The following is a 10,962-nucleotide window of genomic DNA, read 5'->3' as shown; positions in this document are numbered from 1 at the left end:
GGGGAGCCCTATGAAATGTCGGTGTTTGTGTAGGAGTAAAGAGAAGATCAATTCCTGGAAGTTCATTTGGGACGTGGAAGGAGAGTTTGGGGAAGGCCAGAACTGGACTTCCATAACCTTTATGCATTTTGAAGTTAATCTTGAGAGCAGGAGGGCTGGGAATGGTGCTGGGAAGAACTTGGGGGGTGGGGAGGACTGAGAAAAAAAAGCCACTTCCCACTAAGAAAGCTTGTGCAGGTGGGTTTGAGCACAACCTCAGTGGCTACATATTGAGAAGTTCTACTTCCACATTCTTGAGGGACCAAGTTGGTCAATTGTCTCCTTGTTGCTGTGATTTTAAGTAGATGCCAAGTCCTGATGTTTATGAAGTCCCAAGGTCCACCCACCCCACCTTAGACTAGTTTTAACGCATTGTGGAGAGACCCAATTCTGGACCATTCTAGTTGACTGATCCTCCAGTTCTTAGCTTTGCAAACTGTGCAGAGATATCTCCCGGAAGCAAGCCAAGGCTACCCAAAGCTCACCAGGCAAGCACCTACCTGCTGTGCAGAAGGTCCAGGTTCCCTGCCCCTCTTCAAGGTAAGGGAAAGGCTGGTCTCTGTGTGAAAGCCTTGAAAGCCATTGTGGAGGGTCTGTGTGGGTTGTACTGAGCTGAAATTACACGAGCTGACTGCTAATTCTTCACAAGAAACGACAGTGAAGGACTGGTCATGGATTCAGCCTGCAAGGTTGGTATTTAACTTTGCTTTGCATAGACCTGTCTGTTGGCATCTGGATGTGAGATACCTGGACTTAGAATCTAGTGTTGGGAATTTTAGCAAAGTCTGGATATAATATACTAAAAAGGGGAATGGGACATTTGTGGTGTACAAGGCCATTTCATAAAACCATCGTACATACCACATATAAACTTTTTTGTTGTTGCAAAACTAGTTATGGGAACATATAAATTATGTCTAGCATGAAATTGGTTAGAATAAGTGAATCTGAAGACCAGATTGTGTCCATCTGTGACACATTAGAAACAAAATGCTTCTGGCTAGGATTCACTGCAGATGGCCAAACAATCACTGGCTTCTTTTCTTAAGGCTGAAAAGACGACTTTTATTGATTGCAGCAACTGATATCTATGAATAAACCTGGGGTGGGAGGGGGAAGATGAGGAGGTCCTACCAAAATGTTGGGCCTTTAATGCCAATGAAGCTATAAGTGAGTGTTATGAGCTGGAACCAGGAAATCACCTGGCACTCTGCTCTATGCTGACAGCTCATTTTTTGTTTTAAAATACTTTTTGCTCTAGTAAGAATATTGTAACTTAACTTTCCTCCTTCCCACCCAATTAAATTCTCTGCTCCTTTGGCCTTTGCCTCCGTCAAAGTCTTTGTACCTGAAGGATTCAGCGGAGAGCAGACCTTCCACCATGGCACTCTCAGGTCCCATCAGCCAGGACCCCTCCTGTGAATGGGCACTGAGGAAGAAGCAGGACTCTATGCCAGGTCCCTCCCTTGGGATGAAACCCTGACAGTTTAGCCAATTGGCACTATACCCCCCCAGGCTAGAATGAATACCTCTAGAAATGAACAGGGAAGGTCCATAAATCAAGGACCAAATCCACCCATCCCCATTCATCCGGGGCAGGAAGAGGAAGTTGCCCACCGGCATGCCTGGCTGAAAGGCCCTCGGGCAAAGCATCTCTCCTTGGGCTCATCCTTCTGCTGCACCCAGGGGACCCCACGAGGATTCCGCAGCAGGCTGGCTGAGGAGGGGGAGGCGCCCCTCCCACCCTGCCCAATTCAGAAGCGACGTTCATGAAGATCCAGAAACCGCCAACCAGGGGGGTGCCTTAGTCCAGCCCCACCTCCTTCCTTCCCCTCTCATTACGCATGAAAGGATTCCTCTGGCTCAGAACTGCACCTGACCCAGTTTTGTATTCTACACACACACACACACACACACACACACACACACACACACACGCACACACACACGCACACAGAACAAGTCAGATAAGCAGAACTGCTTTCAGGTGAGAAATAATGTAATGAATTTTTCTTTCAAGCAGGCACAAACTCTTGGTTTCATCCTTCTCCTGTGAACCTCATCCCTTCTTCTCAAGGAAGACCAGTTCTTTGATCTTCTCCATCCCATCCAGCCTTTGTAACCTTGAAGATATCAAAACAACAACAATTGTCATAACATGATTAGACGCAAACAATCTTAGCTTCCCAACCTAGAGTCTCTTTTGGTGACCATCTAGCACAGAGTAAGAAACCATCATTTCCCAAATAGGCAAGCTGGTTGGAAGAGAAAAAGGAAATATGGTAGGTGATATCAGACTGATCTTCTGCAGAAGATATCCAGGTGGCCAAGAGACCAGGCTTCTAGACAGACATTCAATCTTCTTCTGTTTCTTCATGTTTCTCATCTGGAACCATGACATTTCCAGCCATTCCAGTCTTCTTCTTCTTCTTCTTCTTCTTTTTTTTTTTTTTTACAGGAGAACAATTTCTTCTCCTGATGGGTCCCTGCCATTTCTAATCAGATCCACTTCACAGTTACTTCCACCTTCTGTGGTGGCCTTCCTCAGACATCCCCAAAGCAGCCATCCTGGCCACAGGAAGGCTGTCCAAACAGGAATTGGACTTTTGTTCCAGAAGGCCAGGCCTTGTAGAATCCTGGGGAAAGCACCTTCAAGGGGACCTGCACCACATGTGGATGCCTGGAGGTAGCCCTGAAGGAAGGACTGGCACCACCACAACATTCTGCAGCCCCAGGGGGAATGGAGCAGGGATGCACCCTGGTGCCTTCCACATAACTTTGGTTCTCTGGTTGTGTTCCAACAGCCCAATCATGCCAGCAGTTCTGCCCAAGGCATTTTGGGAAGGCTTGAAGGGCTTTGTGTTGCCTGGAAGAGGGCGTTCTCTCTTCCTGAGTGGGTGATGGGAAGGTGGAATTGCTCTCGAAGGCCAGCTCCTGGGTTACTCCCTACTGGTTACAATACTTTTCTGCAGCTTAATTCAATTGGTTGCTATAAGATGCAGCAAATTTCTCTCCCCAATTGTCAAACAAACACACCAACCTGCAAGGGTTACACATAGTGTGCAATTATAAGCTAAAATGTGTTTTAAAGGCAGAAATAATAATTAACATTCTTCCCCCCCACCCCAAACGTCACTTTTCCATTTCTTTTTCTTAAGATAAACCTTCCTATTTGGAAAGCAATTACTTGTGGCTGTTTTCTCCTATCTGGGTCTGTTTTAGAGTTTATTCCTGATGGGGAATAAAAGGGGACTTGTGGCCAAGGATCCTCAGAGAAGGTGGAGAATGATCTCCAGATGTGGCTGAAGCTCCAAGGCAGGGAGAAAGAGGACAGTCTGTGGGATGGGAGAAGGATGGGCGCCAGTTCAGTAAAGGTGAGGTTGAAAATTCAGTTCCTGAGATGACAGGAAAGGGATGAATATAGGAGACCACGAGAATGTACAGGGTGAGGCTGGAAAGAGAGGCGGAGAGCCCAGAGTCAGAGGAGATCAACTGGGCAACTGAAATATCTATGGAGGTGGGGTGTGGGGTGGGGGGGGGTGAGATGATCAAAGAAACAACTTTCATATATTTCTCTCCCTGTCTGGCACCTGCAGGAAGAATGATCCAGGCTTACCAGAAGCAACAGCTGGGAGGTCCCTTGCAAGGCAAGGAGAAACCGTCGTCCAGGCTGGTCAACTGATGAAATGAATTCAAACCCAGAAACAGAAGCTCTTCCCGCCAGAGAACAGTGACCAAGGGCTGCTCTTCTGCCTTCAGGGAAAGTCGTCTCCACGCAAAAGGCCTCTGCTCACATCCCTGCTCCGTGTCCTCCTGGCAGCTGCTGCAGGCCTTCGAGCCCACCTCCACATCTGGGCAAGCGAGGAGAACCCGAGGGACCCAAATCTCTGGCCACGTCAGGTGGGCTGCTTGCACACGGGGCAGGAGTGCCTCCCCAGCTCCTGCTCCATCCTGCATGCCCAAACCTGGGCTTGTTTCCCCCTTAAAAGCCTGCTGCTTGATATTATGACACAGTATGCAAACCAAATATCAGAAAAAAGGCTGCTAGTTAACAAACAGACTCTAAAATTAGGCCTTGCCTCTGGGACACTACCTAATCAGCTTGTCTGCTTATCTGCCTCTGATCAAGGCAACGTCTCTTTATCACGCTGCAAAGTGAAGCATCTACCCACGTCCCACAGGAGCCCAAGAGCAGTTCAATTACATCTCTCTTTCCTTTTTATCATTTTTTTTTCAGGGCCACTCTCCCCCCTCCTTTTCAAGCACTAAACATCATCTGGAATCACAGAGACAAATAGGCACTAATTGCTGTGGATCCAAAGGAGATTTGCTGCCCTCTTATTTTGAAAGCTCACTTCTCAGATAGGAACAACATTGTGGTCCATCATGGATGGGAGAAAGAAGGCCAGGTAAAGGTGTCTTTGGATTTCATCAGAAGAGCTCCGTACCTGCCCAACCACGTCCTTTCTGCATGAATGTCGGAGGGTGGACATCTCCATCCCATTTGCTGGCTGCTCTCAGGCTGGTGGAGCTCTTTCTAAAATCAGTTCCTGGCCTTCCCTTCTGTGATTGTGGCCTTGAGTTTATCATGGCAGCCATGAAAGCTTGTCCTAACTAGAGGGGCTCAAGGAACGCAGCCATCAGATCATCTGAATAAGGCATCCCATTTCTATCTTCTGTACAACTGTTGATGTTCACCAACTGTGTGTGAGGAGCAGTGCAGAGTCTGTCCACATGATGGTGTTATGCCTCTGTTTTCTGCCTCCTGTGACAGTTCCCAGCCATTGGCTGAGTTGCTGTGATGTCATGGCACTCCATGGCTGGTCAAGGGGGAAATGTTTGAGTTGACTGGACAAGCCACAGATGTTCAGATTTGAGTTGTTTGTCATGGAGCTTAATAATGGCATTTTTTTTTTTTTGCCTACCAAGGTGTGGTTTGAAGTAGCTGTCAAAGTATACAATATATGCAAAAATAAATTCCATCGACCAAACCAATGAACAAAATCAAGCCAAGGGAGTCCTAATAATGTCCTGATGTTTTGATGGGAAGAAAACAAGGAGTGTGACCCAGAGGGATTTCCAGAGATGGCAGAGATTGGCATCTGGTGTAAGCAATTCCTCATGAGAATAGTAGAGGATTTTCCCTACATGGCTGCCATGGTGGCTCTTTTGCCTCTCTAAATCCCCAGCGGAGGCTGAAGGAAACTGCCCTTCTCCAGACTGATGGTTGGGGGCTTTCACTCAGCTACCAGGATTCCCAGGTTTTGGATGAGGGGGATGGTTGTTGCCAGGGGTGTAAGTGCCACAGCTGTCTGCTCCTGTTTGCTCCTCTGGGGGAGCAGCCTGCCCAATCCACATTCTAGTCTGCTTCCTCCTTGCTCTGCCTCTACAACAGGCAGACAGGAGGCAAGATGGCTCCAGAAAGGCAATTAGTCCAACGTTGGACGTGGTAATTACAGCGATAAGATTCTTCGGCTGATAGTGCCAAGCAGATAAGGAACCTGGGACAGATGGGTCCCTTTTCAGTGTCTCTCAGAAAATAAACACACACTTTGCACTTGGTAATCCATCAAGCAACCAATGGAATAGCCAGTTTTGGAAGGGGAATGGGAGGAGCAGAAGGTCACACCCTGGGCAAGGACTGCCAGAAGCAGTCAGAGATGCCTTTGACGGATATTCCCAACTTATATAAAGCAATTCAGGATGGAGACCTTTGCGGTGCCGTGATTGGAACCCTCCTCATCCCTGGGATGGATGAGGCTGCTCCGTCTCCAGCCCCAGCAAGCCTGACTGGGCCCCAGGATCATGTTTCTGGTCCTTGACTTTGCTCTCCTTGAAGAGCAGGTGGAAGCGAACTTGGGAGGGAGAAATGGAGGAAGACCTTGTGTCTCTGAGCTGTGGGGAAAGAAGGTGAAGGCCTTGGGGGATCTGAAGGGCTAAGCAGGGGAATGCAGCCCCTGGGAGGGGGGAGGGGCCTCTTCTGGGTGCTCAAGGCCTGCCTGGGTTTTAACTACATTGTCAATCTTGTTACAAGATGCAATAAGGAAGCAGCACTTAATATCTGTTCAGGAAAAAAAGAGGAGGTATTGGAAGCAGCAGCCGGCCGGCACCTTCCTTTAAGAAATGGAGAAGGTAGCCTTTTAGCCAAGGGGAGAAAAGGGATGGTGGGCTTCTATTGCCCCAGAGTTGGGGGGAATTATGAGGAATGAGACCGTTTTGTTTGCCAGCAGTGACTCCTGAAAGAAAAAAAAGTCCTCTCTGTCATCTTCAGACAGGACTGGCCCGGTCATTAGATGGAAAGGATGGCTAATTTGCAGGGTCACAAAAAGAATTATCCCAGCAGAAGAGAAAATTTGCTCCGAGTGGACCTGGGCAGTCCTGGGTGCTCCAGACGGGAGGCTGGAATGTTTGTGGCAGCAAATGACCTGGGCAGCCTTGTCCGAACATCCAGAAACCAGCCGAGAAAGAAGGAAGACCTTCTCTCCAGACTTCTGCTGGCTGCTATGGAGAATCCAGCGAGGTGTTTTGTTTTTGTTCTTTTATTTCATCCACCTTAATTTTGTGCTCTTGAAGTTTCTGTCCTGATGTTTTCTTTGTCCAGGAAACAGGGAAAGAGTCAAAGGAGAAGGCAAAGCACCCTCCCTTCAGTCCAACACCTTCCTTCCCTTCACAGCTGCCCAGCTGCTTCATCCCCATGTAGGTCTGGAACTCAGCAATCCTTGCAGTTTGGAAAGGACAGAGAGGGAAACGATCCCTCTGGACGAAGGAAGCGAGCACAAAGACCCATCCGGACCCCATTTTTCAGGGGAATGTACCCCTGTTTAGGTTCACCCCCCAAGACCCCTTGGGGATGGGTCCCTTTTCTGAAATGGAGTGGGCTGGGAAGGGAGGAATTCTCCAAAATACACCTGCTGGTTCAGCATTAGAACTGAATGTCAGCGCTGGGGAAATCATAGGGGAAAAGTCCCCTTTTAAGGAACGCTTTCCTTCACTTGAAAAAAGGAAGCACAAGAAGCTGCTTAATTACGTAGGAATACCCAGATATTTCTTCTGAACTTACTTTAATAAAGAGGTGAAGGTCAGGTGTTCAAAATGAAAGAAAACAGCCCTCAGAACAGGTGAAGTGTGGCTGTTGAGAAAGCCTCCTGTCCAAACAGCCTTGAGACGGGAGGCATGTACAAATATTTTAACCCTTTCCCTCTGTCAATAATAATAATAATAATAATAATAAAGGTATCCGGCTCTTTACATGGGGGGTTTAAACAGAGAGAGCCTTCTTTTTAATTGACATGCTATGCAATTTGTGGTGACCAATCTAGCAAGTGAATGTTGGAGCCCACTGCAAAATTGTAGTTTTGAGGGACGAGGAGGCTGGTTAGCGCTTATTATGCCTGCGTAATGTTTTAGGCTGTGTATGGCTTGTTTACCATAAGCAAACAGCCCCACGGAATGAGTGAGTGTCATTTGTGGGTGCAGCATCACCGCGCACAATTGGTGTGATGTGCTGCCTGAATGTTAACGATCCCGACTCCCCGTGCCATGACAAGCGCATTCATCCCGCCACGCTCTTTTCTGGATGATCATCTGTCATGGTGAAAAACACACATGTGTCACAACTGAAAGAGAAAAACATAGATAAGGGGATGTATTTTTTGTCATGCTGATTCGGAATGGAATTGGCCCTTCTTCAAACCTGGAGACAGTGCTGGGAAGCTCCCACATGGCTTCTTCGCAGAGCACCAACTCTCCAAGATGACCCTTTTAAAGAAATTGACAGCTCTTCCCCCAGTTCTTGATCCTTGATCCCATAAATGGCTGGCTGCCTGGCTGGCCCCGTTGCTCTGGAAGCCAGAGACTTGACGCAACCACTTCTGACACGGGAACATGCTTCCGTTTGCCGGGAAAGGGTTGCCAGCCAGAATGAGGCCTCAGGTAGGCAGAAGCAGAGAAGTTGTCTGCAGGGTTAGAGTAGCATTGAGATCAGAAGCACGAAGGAGCCCAGCAGACCTCTCTTTCTCTCCCCTTGCTCCTCCTGCTCCTCCTGCTTCTCTTTGTTCAGCTTTGGTCCTCCAGAAAGTGGTGAGACCAAGGCCTTGAACCAGGGGTGAAATCCAGCAGGTTCTGACAGGTTCTGGAGAACCGGTAGCAGAAATTTTGAGTAGTTTGGAGAACTGGCAAATACCACCTCTGGCTGGCCCTAGAGTGGGGAGAGAATGGAGATTTTGCAGTATCCTTCCCCTGCCACTCCTACCAAGCCATGCCCACCAAACCATGCCCACAGAACCAGTAATAAAAAAATTTGGATTTCACCACTGCCTTGAACCCTTCCAGAATCTGCTAGCACTGAGAGGCTTTCCCGGGAGAGTTTGTGGAAGGGCCAGCTTCCCTCTGTGGCTGGGAAGGAGATGGGATGGAAGACTCCAAGCCAACTTCCTATCTAAACTGGACTCTGGGTCCATCCATCACCAATGCTGGCTTTCCAGCTGCATCCTGGAGCCCAGGAGGGCCACGGAAGCAGCAGGGGCGAAAGTGGCTCTGGCAGGTATGTCTCTTCTAAGGCATTCTGTGCACTCACCTCCCCAGGTGCTTTGGAAGCAAGACCCCTCTGCATGGGCACCCTTCCCCGTGTGCCGTGGGCACTGTTCCAGCCTTCTTCTCAGCCTGGTGGGGGATCTCATCGTAAGGCTGGATTTCTGCATGGCGATTGTGTCTCAGCCCCTCCCTGGGCAGCCCCGACAGCCATGTTCCACCTTTTCTGCCATTTCTCTATTATATAATCCTCTTCTTCAAACACATCCCTGTAATAACCTGGAGAAGCGGCGAGCAAACAGCGGTGACCGATGTGTGGGGCTGATTGCCTGCACAGAGCTGCTGAAAGGGGTCGCGCTCTCCTAAGTGCTAGTCAGAGTGAAGGATGACAACTAGAGATAGTGAGACACTTCCGTGCACTTCTGCCGGGCGAGGGGCTGCCTCTGCCAGTCCCGGCCATTTGCAGAGATGCCTTTCCCCCTTCCCAGCTGGTTGTGTCCCCGTCAGACCCTCCTCTGTCCAAAGAGGTCCTCTGCAGCTTTTGCCTTGGCTGCTACAAGCTGCTGAGTTGGACACAGGAGGTGCTTCCGCTACCACGTGGACTGCAGGCACAGCCACGGGGGGTGGGGGGTGGGCGGGGTGGGGGGGGCAGCTTGATGAAATGAAAGACCCCTCCAAACTTCTGCAGACCCACCCGGCATACCCAGGATGTGCAAAGAATTCCTAGGATTGTTTGGTAATCAACAACAGGGTTTGGCATCCCAGATAGTCTCAGCTGCAGGTCAACTTTTATCAGGATGTTTGACATTTTGTGCAGTTATGTAAATTGGTTTGAAAGATGTGGAAAAGCAAGATAAGAAAAACCTAAAGTAAAATAAATGATTCTATGCCTGATGCTCCAGGGGAAGCAGTTTTTTTCTCCCTTGAGCAAGGGATATCTTGCAAAATCACAGCCCTTTTCCAGATCTGAAGTAGAAGGAGCTTCTACTGGGATGCCTCAAGGCAACCACTTTCAGGGGCGTTCAAATCCATACAGTCATGACCATAATTCATTCCATAACTTTGGTCACAACCCGATTTGGTCATGACCCGAACTTAATTTTGGAAATTTGGCGCTTACCAAAAAACAAAACAAAACCATGGAACAGGAAATCGGGCACAAAATAATAATAATAATTTGTTAATTTCTTGGCCGGAACTCGGTTTGGTTGTGGTCAGAAGCATTCATGACCAGAGGTTCTACTGTACTAGGTTCTAATTGTGCAAACTCAAACCAACAGAAAACACCAAATCACACTTTGGGTCTTTGAGTTTGGGGGAAGCTGCTTCTGGAAGGATCTACCTGCTCTTAGGGGTGAAATCCAGCAGGTTCTGACAGGTTCTGGAGAACCGGTAGTGGAAATTTTGAGCCGTTCAGAGAACTGGCAAATATCACCTCTGGCTGGCCCCAGAGTAGGTGGGAATGGAGATTTTGCAGTATCCTTCCCCCAGGACTGGGGTGGGAATGGAGATTTTGCAATATCCTTTCCCCCAGGAGTGGGGAGGGAATGGGGAGTTTGCAGTATCCTTCCCCTGCCACGCCCACCACGCCATGCCCACAGAACCGGTAGTAAAATCATTTGGATTTCACCACGGACTTAGGCCAAAGCCAAGAGCAACAGCATCAGCAGAAAACACAGATTAAAGGACTCGTGTTTTGTGTTACAGGTCAACCCTGGCACGCTTCGAACTGGGAAGACGGCTGGAGAAGGATGCAAGTCAGTCCATTGATTTCCATCCTGTGTTTTACAAGTCTTCACTCTTCCTATTCCCATATTAATTTGAAATCTTGATTTCCTTTAATGTTTCTTTGATTTATCAAATTTCTGTCCTGTACACTGTCTGTCAAGTCAGCCTGTTGGTAGCGAAAATATCCATATGTTGCCTGCATAAAGATCGCTCTCTGAGATATCTGAGCTTTGCTTTTTCATGTTAAAATATCTTCCCAGCTGAAAGCCACTTAGAGAAATATCTGAGAACGGTAAAAGTTGACCCACAGCGCAGGTCCTCTTTGGGGATGTGAGCTTCAACTTGGTTCTATCAGTGTTTGCAGAGGCTGAGATTCCCCGGATATCTCCTCAAGGAAGCCACCTTGATTTGCATGAAAACTGGGATCCAACTCCATGGACCCCTCAGCCAGTTTTCTTGCTCGGAGAAAAACCCTTGCTGGCTTTGATTTATCTCTCACGCTGCAATTCTTGTCTGGTAGAAAACATTTTTTTAAAAAAGAAGAAGGCAGGAGGGAATAGGGAAGACAATCATTTCCTACTCAGAGTGTAAGTCTAAAGGGTTAGCTATCCGGAGAGCAATGGCTGCATGCTTCACACTTAGAACTGTTTTATAGAAGCCTAATTA

This window comes from Pantherophis guttatus, chromosome 9 (genome assembly GCF_059756535.1).
Source record: "Pantherophis guttatus breed Tessera chromosome 9, ASM5975653v1, whole genome shotgun sequence".
In the NCBI taxonomy this organism is placed as follows: Eukaryota; Metazoa; Chordata; class Lepidosauria; order Squamata; family Colubridae; genus Pantherophis; species Pantherophis guttatus.
This window is presented reverse-complemented; position numbering follows the sequence as displayed.